General features: G+C 42.5%; 1 pseudogene; it reads right to left on the minus strand.

Moving 5' to 3' along the window:
• Positions 1-8,898: 8,898 nt before the first annotated feature.
• On the minus strand, positions 8,899-12,110 carry LOC133893284 (serine/arginine-rich SC35-like splicing factor SCL33; annotated as a pseudogene).
• Between the last annotated feature and the right edge of the window lie 2,798 nt (positions 12,111-14,908).

Raw genomic sequence — 14,908 nt, forward strand, 5'->3', positions numbered from 1 at the left:
ATTGATCTTGGCTTATGCATCCTGACGTTCTCTAAGTGAACAGAACCGAGCAATAAGGAGGAGTCAACCCCACGCCAACTTTCTGATCGAGAACACAACCAACCTATGGTGATAGTCTCACCTTGTGCAACGTCATATAAATAGATGGAAGAGGTCCGTCAAAAGTATGATATCTAATCCTTACGGCCAGGTCTAATCACACACACCTCCTAATCTAGCCGATCCAAAGGAGCACTGATAGTAAGGTGAAAACCGTCGACGCCATCATTGTCGCCACCAGTGGCTCCTGCACGGCCGACAACTCCTTCACCGGCATCTTGTCGTCCACGACTACACCATCGCACCTATCACATGTCTCTGCTCCGAGCCGTCACAGAGCACACAAAGGCATCCCCGAACTCCGGGTAGTCTCACACTTCCACTATAATGTGTTTGGTGTTCATGATTAGGGCTAATTCTCATGATTAGGATCTAACAATGGTATCAGAGCCAGTTTAGCCCCCACATGAACCCATAAGTCATGTTTGATCTTGGATTATGCCTAGGGTTAGCTGGTTAAGTTGATATTTGATATCCATTGATCATGTTTAGGTCTCTGTTAATGTACATGATTAGATTGGGGTATTTTGGGTATCACTTAGATCTTAACTGGCTCAGTTCAGTGCAATAAGGTGGTTCTTATGTCCATACATTGACGAATTAGGCTTCTATCTTGTGTTTAAGTACATGTTTATGTTGGATGAGGCTTGGATCACTACAATTAGTTCATGTTTATGCGCACATGCTCATCTTTTAAGATAATTAGGCTTGGATTAATATACATGATGATGTTTTGGGATTTTTTTTCCTCGATTTAATGCTTTTCATGATTACATGTTCTTGAATTAGTTCAATTTAGGCTCGAATTAGTTGATTTCATGCATACATATACATGTTCATGTGCTTTTGTGCTCAGGATGGGGGAAATTAGAGCTCGGGAGAAACATTTAGAAGGAGGGGAATTGGGGAATCCAAGAAACTCTAATGCAAACCCTAAAGAAATCCCCAACTCCCTTATCCGAAACCCTAAATTCCCAATGCAAATCTCTAATCCCCAATTCCAAGGCCCTTTTTCCCAATTTCGGAACCCTAAATCCCATTACCCAAACTAAAACCCTAAAATACAACGAAGGGGGAGGCGGATCGTACGTGTTTATGAGCTCCTTGTCACCATCAAGGTTGCCAGAGGCCTCGAACCTTTTCTTTCTCCAGCGGATCCGCTTCCTCCAACTCGGGTTCGTGAGATTCCTGAGCCACCGGCGTCTTCAGTGCCGGACACCCCTACTCGCTACGCACGTCTTTAGCCTTGGCACCACCGCAGCATAACCGCCGGAGACACACGCAGCCTCGACCGCACGCGCGTCTAGCGAGTAGGCCTGTAGTAGCGTCGCTCTTGCTTCCTTCTTCACATCTCTCTCTCTCTCTCTCTCTCTCTCTCTCTCTCTCTCTCTCTCTCTCTCTCTCTCTCTCTCTCTCTCCCCCTACCGATGACGTTGCGCCGCTGTTTCACTCTCTCTCAACTACCACGGTGGAGACGGAGGGTATGCGGGAGTGGATAGGGTTAGGGTTTCTAGGGGTTCGACCGGTTTTGATCTGGCGATTTCGACGTGAAGCCGTCGGATTGAATCCGACGATTGATAGTGTGCACGAGTGGTGGCTCGGGTTGGCGTTGCCCTAATGGGCTAGAACTTTTTTGGGCCAGCGCACCACTGCAAGATGGGCTGATTTTGCGTTGCTCGGCCGCGCTACTGGGGCGCCTTCAACCCTACTAGGCTATGGGTGCGCACTGCCACACACATTTTGAAGCTAGGCCATGCACGGTTATTATGCCAGTTGGGCATTTTCTATTTACTAGTTTTTTCCATTAAATCCCGAATGCTTTTCTTTTTTATGCATTGGAGGATGCTCTTGGAGGCTTGAGTTACCTGGTGGTATTCATTGCCAATGAAGATGCTTGGTCCGACCGCTTAAGGACCGAATCTTGCGCTGTCATGCTTAGCTACTCCGTGCAACTATACGTCCTGTATGTGCAGAACTTGACTTTTCCTTCACCGGACTGAGTTGGGCATCATACCAGAAGGCTGAGAGAAGCGAGAAGCCAAGAGTCCATCTGTCCCGCTGTTTGGAGGTTTCAGGAACTAGTTTAGGCTTAAAAAGGGAAGCTGGTTTTCGGAACATGCAGCTCTGGTACTTAGTGTGTCTCGTTGAAAAGCTCGGTAGGAAAGTTGTTTGAAGTGTCTCGATATGATTTGCTCCCTCGCTGTCTACGGTTGGAGGGTGAGCATATCGTGTGGGTAAAACTGTACAACCTTTGAAGAGTGTAAATCTATTCGAATAGCCGTATCCACAGTCGTGGACTTGTGAAGGTATGGTCACGCTTGAATAGACTCCGGATGCGTGTGTCTTGATGAGTGAGTGTGTGGACTAGATGTCCGTGTGATGTGGTTCCTGGCTTGATTCGTCAGAAGCTGTGTGATACTAGAGGTACACCGTATGTGATAATAAGGACTGCAGAGTGAGGTGTAGCCCCTTCCAGGACCAAAAAATCCTAGATAAAACTTAATACTGGTTTTTGAACTACGTGAACTATTTTGAAGTCATTAATTGATGATACCACTAACCACCTGCATAAAACTGCTTTACACTAAAACCAAAACCGTAAAGTCTTACCCTTGAAATACCCCTGTATGCATCTATGAACACTTTGAAGTAGTATAGGGCTTGCTGAGTACCTTTCATACTCACTCTTGCTGTCATTCATATGAAGAAGCTGATGCCGACTGAAGAGTAGTCTCTAAAGTCGCGTTCACATCCTCGCTGCGTGTGCTTTTATTCCACTGTGTATTTTGATGGCCACTAGGACAAGCTTGTAATATACAATACGATTTGTAACCTTTTATATACTAAGACTTTCTATAATGTACGAAGTTTGACTGTGCTACTACGACTGTTATACTGTGCATATTAGCTATGTAATCCAGGGATTGATACAACAGGAGATCCCGGAACGGGGGGTCTTACAATTATGGTGCAAGAGCAGGGACGGAGAAGAAGGGCTCTGAGCGCAAAGACTTGTAAGCTATGGGAGGTGGCAAAAGGATTCATGGGGAACCTTTGGCTTTTCAATTTATAGGGCTGGCATAATATCCCAACCGTCGTGAATACTAGTCGGTTTGAAATTCAAAGTTCGCACATGAGGAATTGAAATTCCCTCATATTTAATGTTTCTCTCTCACACGAGTCTCTCCCCCATTATTTCTCACTCTGTCCGGACGTTTAACCTCCCCCGGGATGAGGTTTCCTTAATCGATCACAAAAGCGGGCCACGTCGATGACCACTCCCTAGGCGAACTTATGTTCACACAGGGCCAAAGTGATTCGACTAGGCCCGATCTCGGTCAACTAGTGTCCCGTGACCTCGGAACCATGCGATGAACCACTCAGTTCATCCATCCGCGATGGAGCTTGGGGGCTACTGTCGATGTAAAGAATGAGGGTTTCCTTGTCAGAAGGGTCCACACCGATAGATGCCAGCTGGTAGTTGATATTTTCAAAACCATGCCCCCACTGCGCAACCAGGCAGGGCTCGCGCGACCAATCTCTTGATCGCAGATGGAAACCCCACGACCACCCCCTTCTGGTCACAGGGCAGGTACACATCTAACCAGTCTAATCATATTTAATGTCATCCACTCATGTGTTTTTCTTCCACAGGCACCCACGAGACAGTTTGGCAGGCGAGCGTGACGGGCTTGCAGCCAGGCATGATGATGTTTGGCGGATGGGATAGGGCGTGCAGGATGACCAGTGCAGGTCAGGTGTGCCTACTCCCTATAATGATGACCTAGGACTAGCTGTTTTCGTTAGGTATAAGGTTGTCACCGTATTTAGCATGGTCTGCTTATATGTACACTCACCTCCTGTTATATGAAGAGGAGGGATCAGGCTTGTAAGAGAGGATACTCTGGATAAGATCACCCAACTGTTAAGAAAATACACAAGACGTAGAGCAATTATTCCACGAAAGGCCTGGACCAAGATAAACTCTAGTGTTCTTGAGTTCCTTTAGCCCACATATACTAACAGCCACTAAAAACGTTGGTCACGCACCTATCGCCTGGCATCCCCCAGATATATTATCAGAAATTAACCCTCGATAGGGTTTATCTATCTATAATGACAATGGTGGATAATAGAGATTAGACATTAGGGTATTTTATGTTTATTTTATTTTTAATGGCAATGCATGGGTAATTTCTAGACATTTTTAGGGATATTTTGTTTTTTTTCTCTGATTAATGTGTTTAATTTCTAAATGTTGAGAGTGAAGTAGAAGTTTTTTTTTTGGCCGATTAATAATATAATAGATGAAATCTAATTAATGCACAACTATACAAAACTAAACTTTTTGAACCTTAGCGAAAAAGAGATGGATCAGTACTACAATCCAATCTAATCCATGATTAGTTAACGACACACCAATTATTTGCAGGATAGATGATAGATCCAGAATTCCAAATGAAGCATGCCTCAGCTACCACCTCTCCACATCGGACAGCTCGGAAGCTAAGACATTTGCAGCCAACGTCTGCATCTCCAATCCACTGTTTCCAAGATCTTGATGCTGATCCATGCATCACCGAGAGCTATGTTTATATGCTGCTAGGCTAAAAGTTCGCCTCTAACCTTTGGCCTGCAGGCACAAGAAGAAACACAAAGAAATCCCATATATATGAGCAGGCAGGTAACAAGAGATGTGGATTGGATTGGGGAGAGTCAAATAATGGTGCTTCGTGTGTGGACTGTTTTATCCGATAAAAGTAATGACCACACTGATAGACTTAGTTAGAGTGATCTTAGACCACGGTCAATCGTTTCTTTTGGGGACGAAAATCCTATCGTAAAGAGATTTTTTTTTTTCTTTCAACGTTCCAATGGTTCTCATCACGAAGAGATTTCTAAAGTCATTCTTTTTAGGATGGAATTCTCTATCTTTTTACTACGTGATTTTTGGAAAGTTATTAAAGATGGGAGAAAATAAAAAAATAGAAACGAAAAGAGAATCAGAAAGAGAACGAAATAAAAAATATATAATTAGAGATAATCTTATATGGTAGCAGTATGATTGGCTTAAAAAAAGTGTAAGTACGAGAGGTTCCAGGTTGGCCAACAACAAATCCAGCTGCTACTTACCCTATTTTAGTCCTAAACCAACCACACGCTATACGTCTTTGCAGCTGCACGCGAGCCTGCGATCTTACGTGTCCTGACGTGTGCAGTTTTTTACGATTCCAATATTTTCGTTTTCTGACAACCTGTATAGTTATATTCTTCATTTGATCATCCCTGATTCGGTAACAGTTGTTTCTGTAGTAAGATACTCCATCCAAATCGTGCAACGCTACATAGCCTTGTCTCCTCCTGTACTTATATACTACTATACGTCGCTAGTTTGCTGCCACCGTAGATGCATCCCCAGCTTCTACATGTTCTAGAAGTACGGAATATATGGCACATCTTATGCTCATTTAAAACTGATGATTCCATAAGATTCTTCAGATAACAGTCTGAATAATATGGTTTTTCTTCTTCTTCAGAGACTCCCTTGCTGCAGTATAGATGTAGCTGCTGTGTTGTGTTATGGAGACATCGTACTATACAGGGTTGTTTGGTTCTTAACTTCAAGAAGTCAAGTTAAATTTGGTTATATTAAAATTAGAATAAATATATAATAGTGTTTTAATTTGTTTAAGATGAAGCTAAAATTTTGACCGGCTAAAATTAGGATGACCGTTTTGAGCATCAAAGCTGCGTTTGGTCGGTGATCTCAATATGCTAAACCAAATTTTGATTATAGCTAAAAAATTTAGTTTCCGTTTAGATCAGAACTAAAATTTAACATCAACTCGAAAATTTTAGCCGGTCAAGAACCAAACAGCCCCTACATTTTTTCGTGTTCTTTTCGGTGTCCTCTTTGGCACGCTTTTTGATCCAACTTGTTACGTACGCAAAATTCTTGAGACCCACCAGCAGATACGCACTTTTTGAACCAGATCAGACACACGATTTACATCGACCTGTCTCAAACGCGCAGGGCCCCCAGCAATCCAATCAATCGGTGGTCAGTGGATAGCAGTCGCGACGTTGCGCACCTCCGCACCAGTCGTGCCGACGGAAAATCACTGGATCTATGGATGCTTTCAAGCCGATCGCGCATTTGTTGGTGAACCTGCTCAGGTCCTCTGGGATGTCGGCCTCACCGACGAACAGAGCACCGCCTCGTCAGTCGTCACACGGCGCACCGTGTAATGTGACCTGAAACTACCGTATGGATATAGCTCCCGCTCTAACAACTCGCATAACCATTTAGGACATATTTGATATAGTTTTAGCTCTATTTTTAAAAAAACTAATCATCTCTGGCTCTAAAAATTAATAAGCTAAGTTATGAGCAGATTAAATATATTTGTTTGAGATATCTTAATCTTATTTTAAACTAAAATAAATATTTAAATAATTTTATTTTATTCTATAAATTTTAAATTAGATATGAATTTTGGAGCTAAAGCTCTATCAATAAGGCCATCTCTAAGAGCATCGGCATCTCTATCCACATCACTGTTACCAGTTACTGTGCTAAGGATTTGCCGATCACCTGGGCTCCAACAGAGCCGGTATCCGGCACTACAGTGTTGCAGCCATCGGCATTTTAGGGCTGGCGGTCGGCAAATTTACCGAAGGTTTTGAGGATCCGCATCACTGTTCTCTGACTATGTCTGTGGGTCTTAAAGGAGAAAAAGAGTAATGTAAGATATAAAATAGGGTAGCTGTTGGAGATAAAAAAAAATAGGAGATGTATTAGAGGATGCTGTAATAGTATTATATGAAATAAAATTTTAAAGTATTTATTAAAGATGGCTTAATGCTTGATGTTAGAGTATCATCTTGCCTCGAGGACGGATAGTAATGCCCCAACCAAAACCGAATTGATCACCGAACCGTCAGTCTTATCCACGGGAACGAGGTCAACACGCGTCTTCAGAGTTGCAGACATTGTCCTCTGCTGATCAGCACCAACATGAAAAACTATGTGAAAAAAGAGTACTGACCAGAGGGAAGACATACATTGATCAAAGGCGTTGTACGTAGTCTCAGTCAAAAGTACGTACGTACGTACGTTCGTGTGAAGGAGACCTACGACTTTGGTGACTCGAGCTTCCGGTGACTGAGCTGTCGCGGTTCTTAGTTTAAGTGGGGTAGACGTTTCCCAAGGTCAAAAACGAAGTTCTAAAATAAGCTGCATGCTCGCATGGTTCCATGGCAGGGCGACTTCCAGGGTTCCAGTGGACTTTGGTCTGCCAAACTTCTCTCTCACAAAAGTCCAACTTGCAAGGTAAACATGCGGTTCCTGCTTGCACAACAGGCAGCGATTTCACCAACTATATCGCTGCCTCCGTCTACGCCAACACGTCGATCGATCCGTGTGCCAATGCTATGGCCAAGCCATGACTCAGAAAGCTAGGATAATACATGGCGCCTTGTCCTGATATAGTGGTCACGGTCCTCGTGACTAGACTCATGGCTACAGGTAAGTGACGGATTTAAAGAAAAGTAATTAGATATCCTACTTATTATATTAGAGACCTAGATGTCTCATTTATTAAGCTATGAATATATATAATAGAAAACTAGAAAATAAAAATTACATGGTGTCATATGCATCCTCCACCTATAATTTGGATCTACCATATACACCTTCTCTTTACTTGATTTAGAAATTACCCGTGTGAGTACTATGTGTGGCCAGTGCTATGGAGCGTCGACTACGGCTAACTGCCGCCTCGGTGCTTTCTGCGCGATCATGTTAAACGCATGTAGCTTTCTTTAGACTATCTCTGGTAGCTTTCTTTTTACGAAGGATTCTTATTCTGTTTAACGATTTAACGTCTTTTCTTCATGAAAGAGATTTTTTCTATCATTCCTTCTTCCTAAGGTTCTCCTTTCTCTTTCCGATTTTTTTTTTAAAGAGAAGTTGTTAAAGATAAGAAAAAAATAAAAGTTATGAAAATAAGAAGATAAATTAGGAAAGAAAAAAAATAAAGAGAGTATGGTCATCGAGATGGAACGAGGACAGAGCCGCGCGGGGCGTTTCCCGGTCAACAACTGCACGATGATGATCTGTGATTGTGCCTGTCCGGCTGTCCCTGTGCCTGCGCGATGAGTTTTTTTGCTCGCAGCAACGCAACCTGGTGGACTACACGTCGCTGGAGCTCAACTCAGTGGGCGGGACTCGGTATTACTCACCGCCCAGGCAGGCTTGTTACCTCCAAGGACGCGTGGCACGCGCCGGCTCCATGAAAAACTGATTTTGCGTGCTGAGCCAAGCTAGAACTCTAAAATCCGAGTGCGTATTTTAAAACATATAGATCTACAAGGTACATATGTTTGAAACTAAAGGGTGCACAAGAGATAAAATTAAATTACTAATAATTAAGATTTTATTATTTTTTCCATAACGTCGGTGCACCCGGATCAGCTACTGTAGCTTAAGGAGGCAATGGGCCTGCTCAGAGGCATTGCAACGGGGATGAAGATGGAACGAGGCAAATGCGATTGCTAAGCAGACCAGCAGCAGACGGTTAACGCCAATCTTCTGAGGTCTGCTTCACACTTTTCCCGAACAAAGTTGTCTTCGGCAACTTTGGTTGGAAAATATTGCGGGGATATCATGAATTGATCCCTTGGTTTTCAATTAATTATAAGATGGGATGTTTCCGTGTTCAGCCATGCAAATTGTAATGTCAGTAACTCGACGCCACGAGTGCAGATCGCAAGGTCCATTGCACAACTCATTAGAGCTATCATAATCCATGCAACTTTATTCATGTAACATAGAGCATTAGAGATGTTTTCTCGAAGCCGTCAGGCAACAGAAGTAAACTTCAGCAACAGCAAAACCATTTTGAAAGTGGTGACCAGAATCCATCTACACAAGGAAATATTGCATAGTCATCACTGAGCACGATGATCTAGATAGACCACAGGTCAAATATATGGTTCCGAAAGACACATCAAATATATGGTTCTGAGTATCCATACACAATGAAACCTACTTCATCCGCTAACTGAAAGAGACCTTTCTCTTCGTGTGGATCTGCCGTGTTCCTCCTCATAGGGGCTCCTACTTGATCTGCTATCAACAGGTGAGCGGGAGTAGGACCTCTCTCTGAGTCTCTGCTTTGCATTCGGAGGTGAGGGAGACCTATCAAGGAAGCAGACTTAAATTATATCACTGAAAGTGGACATTGCATTAAGGGGTGAGAGACCTATCAAGGAACCAGATTTAAATTGTAAGATTATTAAGAAACAAGGTGCTCACATACCTTGAGTAGCTTCGGCTGCGGGAAGGAGATCGCCCCCTAGAATAATGAGGGGACCTAGAGCGAGAGTACCTCCGATCGTAAGATCGACCTCTGCAATATGCATCAAATAATGAATGGAGAAGCGAAGCCTTTGCAATTCAGTAGCAAGGTAGACGCACTGGGAAGAAACAACAGACCTGACTCTATCCCTAGCTCTCATCTCTTGAGGCTTCTTTCTGTTCTCCTCTGCAAATACAACAGTTATTTCCCGGCCAAGAACTGTCTGCCCATCCATATAGTACTTTGCATCAGCAGCATCTTCAGGATCATAATACTGGACAAACCCAAATCCTCAGGGCTCCCTTCAACAGACAACAAAAATTCTCTATGAGTTCTAAAAAGTTGAAGTCATCTTTCGAAGATAAAATGGTTATGTTCCTGAGAAATAAAATAGAAGTATCTCACAGATATCAAACCGATGGACCTACGGATCTCCACATGTTTGCTGATAGAGATACACAGAATTAAGTTACACAGGTAAAAAGTGCACTAGGCTGCTGCTGACCTTGCACTCATCAGAGTTTAAATACAGACTTGAAATTCTTCATGACTTGAAAATCTCTCAAGCTTGCAACTCTAATTCTTCCCTTCTCTTCGACTGTACTGAGTACTGTTTTAAGTTGCATATCACTTAATTGTGACTATTTCTTCCTTCTCTTCAACAGTTAAAACTCGTGTCTTCAAAAAATTATTTTCACGTTAATCTCACGATGTTGGCAAAAATATCAATATTCAAAAGTGCATTTTGCATCAACACCACAATGACGTATATAAACCTTGTTATAGGGCTGCAACAACTTGTGCAATCCTGGGCAGCTCAAATGAGAACTACAAATTTGCGAGTAGCCTCTCAGTTACAAAAGCTCATAAACAATAGTCTAGATAGGGTGTCTTACCCAGTGTAATAATCTCTAGGAAGATATATATCTCTAAGCCGACCAAACTGTCCAAATGGCCTACGAAGGTCCTCTGGCCTGCAGTCACAACGGACCCTGAGTTAGAAGGGATAAAGAACGAGGAAGAAGGAAGTCCCATCAGGCTATTACAGTACGATGGTTTGAGTATGTACAGAGAAACATAACCAAAGATAAGAGTTAGAAAAGGCATGTTGAGATGAAAACCAGTCAATAGAGAGAAACCACAAAGGTGTCAGGTAACATACATTCTTATTCATGGAAGCATCTAAAACTAAGGACTTCTTGACTGGTGCCGACATCTCACATGACCAGGCCAGAGTCATGTAATAGGGCAGCAAAATTTAAGGCATATGTCTACTGGAGCCTACACAATAGCCCGTTCAAGGAAGAAAATAGAATTGCACAACTGTAGGAATGTCGATGGTATAGAATCACAACTGGGATTATTGTAGTAGCCCGAAGCTATATTCAAAAGATTTGTCATATGTAAATAAATAGGTCTAAAAGACTAGATCCTTGAAGTGCTCAAGGAAGGAAATAAATGAGAAAATTGTAGATTTGCACTTCAATTATTTTGTGAATAAGCAGAGCACCAGATTGAGTTCATATACAAATTTTATTATACACCACATCTACAAGTTGTGTAGCAGCAACTACTGGCTGAAGTGAAAGCAGGACAAATCTTTACCTACAGTCTCGACGGAGATTCCTGACCAAAAGACTGGTTGGGAGATCTCTACAACGACCACCATAATAATCACGGGGGCTAGGGCTGCGTACCCTTCTCCTGTAGCTCCTTGGTGGGGAAGGACTGTAACTGTAGCCTCTCATCATATTGATCTAGATAAAACGATTGCATGAGCAAAAACACCATAATTAAATCAGCACAGTCGTGCTGATGATTCAGCTTATTAGACATCATAAACTTCCTAACGAAACAGTAGATGCACAATGGACGCTTCTGAAGAAGAAATTGCAAAAACAAGCAAACATATGACCTTCCTACATCGTATCACTCCCGCCCTAAAAGTAACCTTTTAGGACTTCGCATGGGACCAAATAGTAAACCTTATAGATCCCCCATAACCTTTTTTTGGTTAAGGAATATTGAAATAACAAACGAATTGCGTTCTGCCGATCCTCAATCAATCAAGTGTAGAATGCCTGATACAATTAACTGTAAAATAACGGGTACATCACAGCAAACAACCACCATGAAGCCAAATTTAGTTATATAGAAACACCTGATGCAATTAGCTTCATAAAGGATACGGATCTTCAGAGCTATCACACAGAACCAACCAGGGATTCACGAGCAGACTGTAATCTATGGAAACGCGTAAATGATCCAACAGTTTAACAACCGCACTAAACCATCGCAAATCATCTGCTTACCGCACCCATTTCGATCAAAATATAAACGAAACGAATCGACATGACAGATTAGCACATAACTTGGCTCAAAATTAGGATTCGGATAATGTAACCAACGACCCAATCCGAAAACCAGCTCATCGTCACAATCCGCAACTAATCTGCGAACCCGCAAAAGGGAAAATGCGAGGCAAATAGCGGGAAAGGAAACACGCTTACCGCAAACGAGGCGGATCAATCCGAGGGTTCGAGGGGGGAGGAACGCTTGGGTTCGGCGCCTCGAGTCTGGAAACTTCCGGACGCGACGCGAGGAGGCGCCCGAGGTTTTATCGCGCCGACGACGCCGTACAGCCGTTGGATCGGGGCACGCGTTACACTTGATTCGGTTGGACGCGGTTATATGGGCTGTTAAGTTTGTTGGGCCCTTGTGGCTGGGCCGGATGTTTCTGGGCCTCTCAAAATTTTCCCTGTGAAACGCAGTTAAATGAGATGAGAGATGTGTCTATCCATGCATCAGTTTCACATCACTTGAGTGCTTTGTCCTTCTGTTTTGGTAATTTTGATCTCGACCTCCTCTTAATAGAGGCGAATAAAGTATGACACGATCTATAAAAGATTTGCGAGAAAATGATAAGAGAGAAAGCTTTTTGCAAAATGATGAGCTTGTATATATATAGACAAGTCCAAAAAGGATTGCAAGATTGGAGATACGAAAGTAACCAAGCCTGGATTTGTGCCGCCGATGATTAAGCGACGAATTGGAAGATATAAGGAGTGTCTTTGACCCATCCATACCTAACCTTCTCTTATTTCATGTCCATGCTGATAAGATTTTTTACATATTGTTTTATACTTTCGCTGGATAGTTTTCTACATAAATGTAACATCTGCATGGTCTTAATTAACTCAGGTTACGAAATCTAATATCTATTTTATAATAAAAAGATGGTGACATGTCATTTACAATATCTAAAAATAGCCTTAAAATTCTTATTAAAACATTTTATCATGATAATGTGGACACTGATTATGATTAAATCATTTGCTATTGGATGCATAGATCATAGGGACTTAAACAATCGACTTGATCTTTTTTATCACGTCACTATCGGATTCTACTGATGCACACCCGTCACGAACACAATAGACCATCACCTAGAAAATCTAAGTCAAGCAACAATTTTTCCTTCCCATTTTCCAAGATAAAATAATATTTAAACCTCCAGAATATCCATACTCATTGATCGGGCATACTTAAACTTCGAAGAGATAATATATCTATTCCAAAAAGATTAAAGATAGGCAAGAAAGAATTGGACATCGTGACCCACAATTTCGTGTGGCGCCGCCCAGACGCGTTCGTCCAGGGACGGGAAGTGGAGCGGCGAGGAAGCATATCTACGCACCTATAATTGGTTCTATGATTCTATCGCCAACTGAATTGATTCAGATAGTTCGTCTGTTGCCTTTAGCATAAAATTAAGGAAGGAAGATGTGGTTCACGCGGTTGTTAGTATTTAAATGAGCATTGAGAGGAGGACGTTCTCTAAGATTTTATTAAGATGATGCTGAGCTTTAACCCGTGTCAGCTCAATGAAATCATGTTCGACTGATTATTAGTATTGTAAAAAGCTTGGCACGCGGTTGTTAGTATTTGCTTGCATGCTTCCACTTCCTTGCCGTCCGGCTATATAGATCCATGATGGTGACGTGGTGGTGGTCGGTGCTATATATGCTAGTGGGTATACATGTTCTTCGCGGGATTGTGCTTTGGTATATGAAATACCGTATGTACATTTTGTCATGTCTCTCTGTTTTATTCAGAAGAATGCAAAACGAAATATGCAAGAAGGTTAACGTCATTAAGTCATTCGTTAGATAAGCCTGGCAGATTATATAATGATCCAAGTGATGGTGATAGAATGGCCTGTGTCGGCTATTGTGTATTACACGATTGACCACATGGAACCGCACTTGGTTGTGACTCCATTTTGTGTCTGATGTGGTAGTACCAACCACCTATGCCATTATCTTCCCTCCACATGTACACCCTGTAAGAATGTACAACAAAAGATAAGGCACAAGAGGCATGGGGAATATTGTAGACCAAAAAGTTTATTTTTTTAAATAACCTAGTGAGCTAGAGCTTGAACCGAGCATATATTAAAAAGAAGATAAAGTTGATCTAGTTTTTAGGAAAAATCAGACCCGAAACCCTGAACAGATGTACGGTTTCAGAGAGAAAAACAGACATAGGAACCCAACGATGACAATACAACCTCAACACAACAGACGATGCTCACACCAAACGACACAAACAGACAACAGATAGGACCAACCCAACTCAGTTCGCGCACCAGCTGGCCAGACAATATACTTCCTCACAAACTCTGTCGGTGGAGCCTTGCTCCCACGCCGCATCTCTCTCGGTCGGCAAAGCCCTGCTCCCACGTGTGAGAAACGGTGACATCTTAATAGGGGGGGGGGGTGAATTAGGACACTTAGAAACTAAACCAAATTAGCTCTAAAAATTCATAAGATAAACCTATCTCAATTTCTATCTAAATACACTCTAGGTTTATCTAGTGTGTCTATTCTACCGCTTAAGATGATTCCAATCTACTCTAGCAAGGTGAATTGCAAGTATGTAAATGCGAAAACGTAAATAAAGTAGAGAGACAAACTCGGCACAAGGGATTTTTATCTCATGGTATCAATGACATGAACGTCATCTCTAGTCCATGTTGGAGCTTCATAAAGGATATGCTCCCGGTGCCAAGTCTCTTCCGATCACGACTCTTGAGCTACCAAGTCACCAAGATAAGGTCTCAAGCACGATGAGCCACAAAGCCAGCAAGGCAAGGTCTCAACACTAGCCTCTCTTTCGGTCACTTACCGTCGTGATCATTTCAGAGCTTGAGCTACCAAGGCAAGGATCTACGTGTCCCCGTACACATGTCTTGCCACTGCTTCACAGCAAGCCAGAGGGTCAACAAGTTACCAGCGAGTCACAAAGATTCTAAGCCACTGGCGTACCTCTCGGTACACGGTTGGATCACTCTTTGATTCACTCTCTAGGTTGTAGCACCCAGCAACACTTCTCTCTAGATCTAATAGCACTAATCACTCTCTAATGGTATGCTAAATTACCTTAGA

The sequence above is a fragment of the Phragmites australis genome, chromosome 15 (assembly GCF_958298935.1).
Source record: "Phragmites australis chromosome 15, lpPhrAust1.1, whole genome shotgun sequence".
NCBI classification, from domain to species: Eukaryota; Viridiplantae; Streptophyta; class Magnoliopsida; order Poales; family Poaceae; genus Phragmites; species Phragmites australis.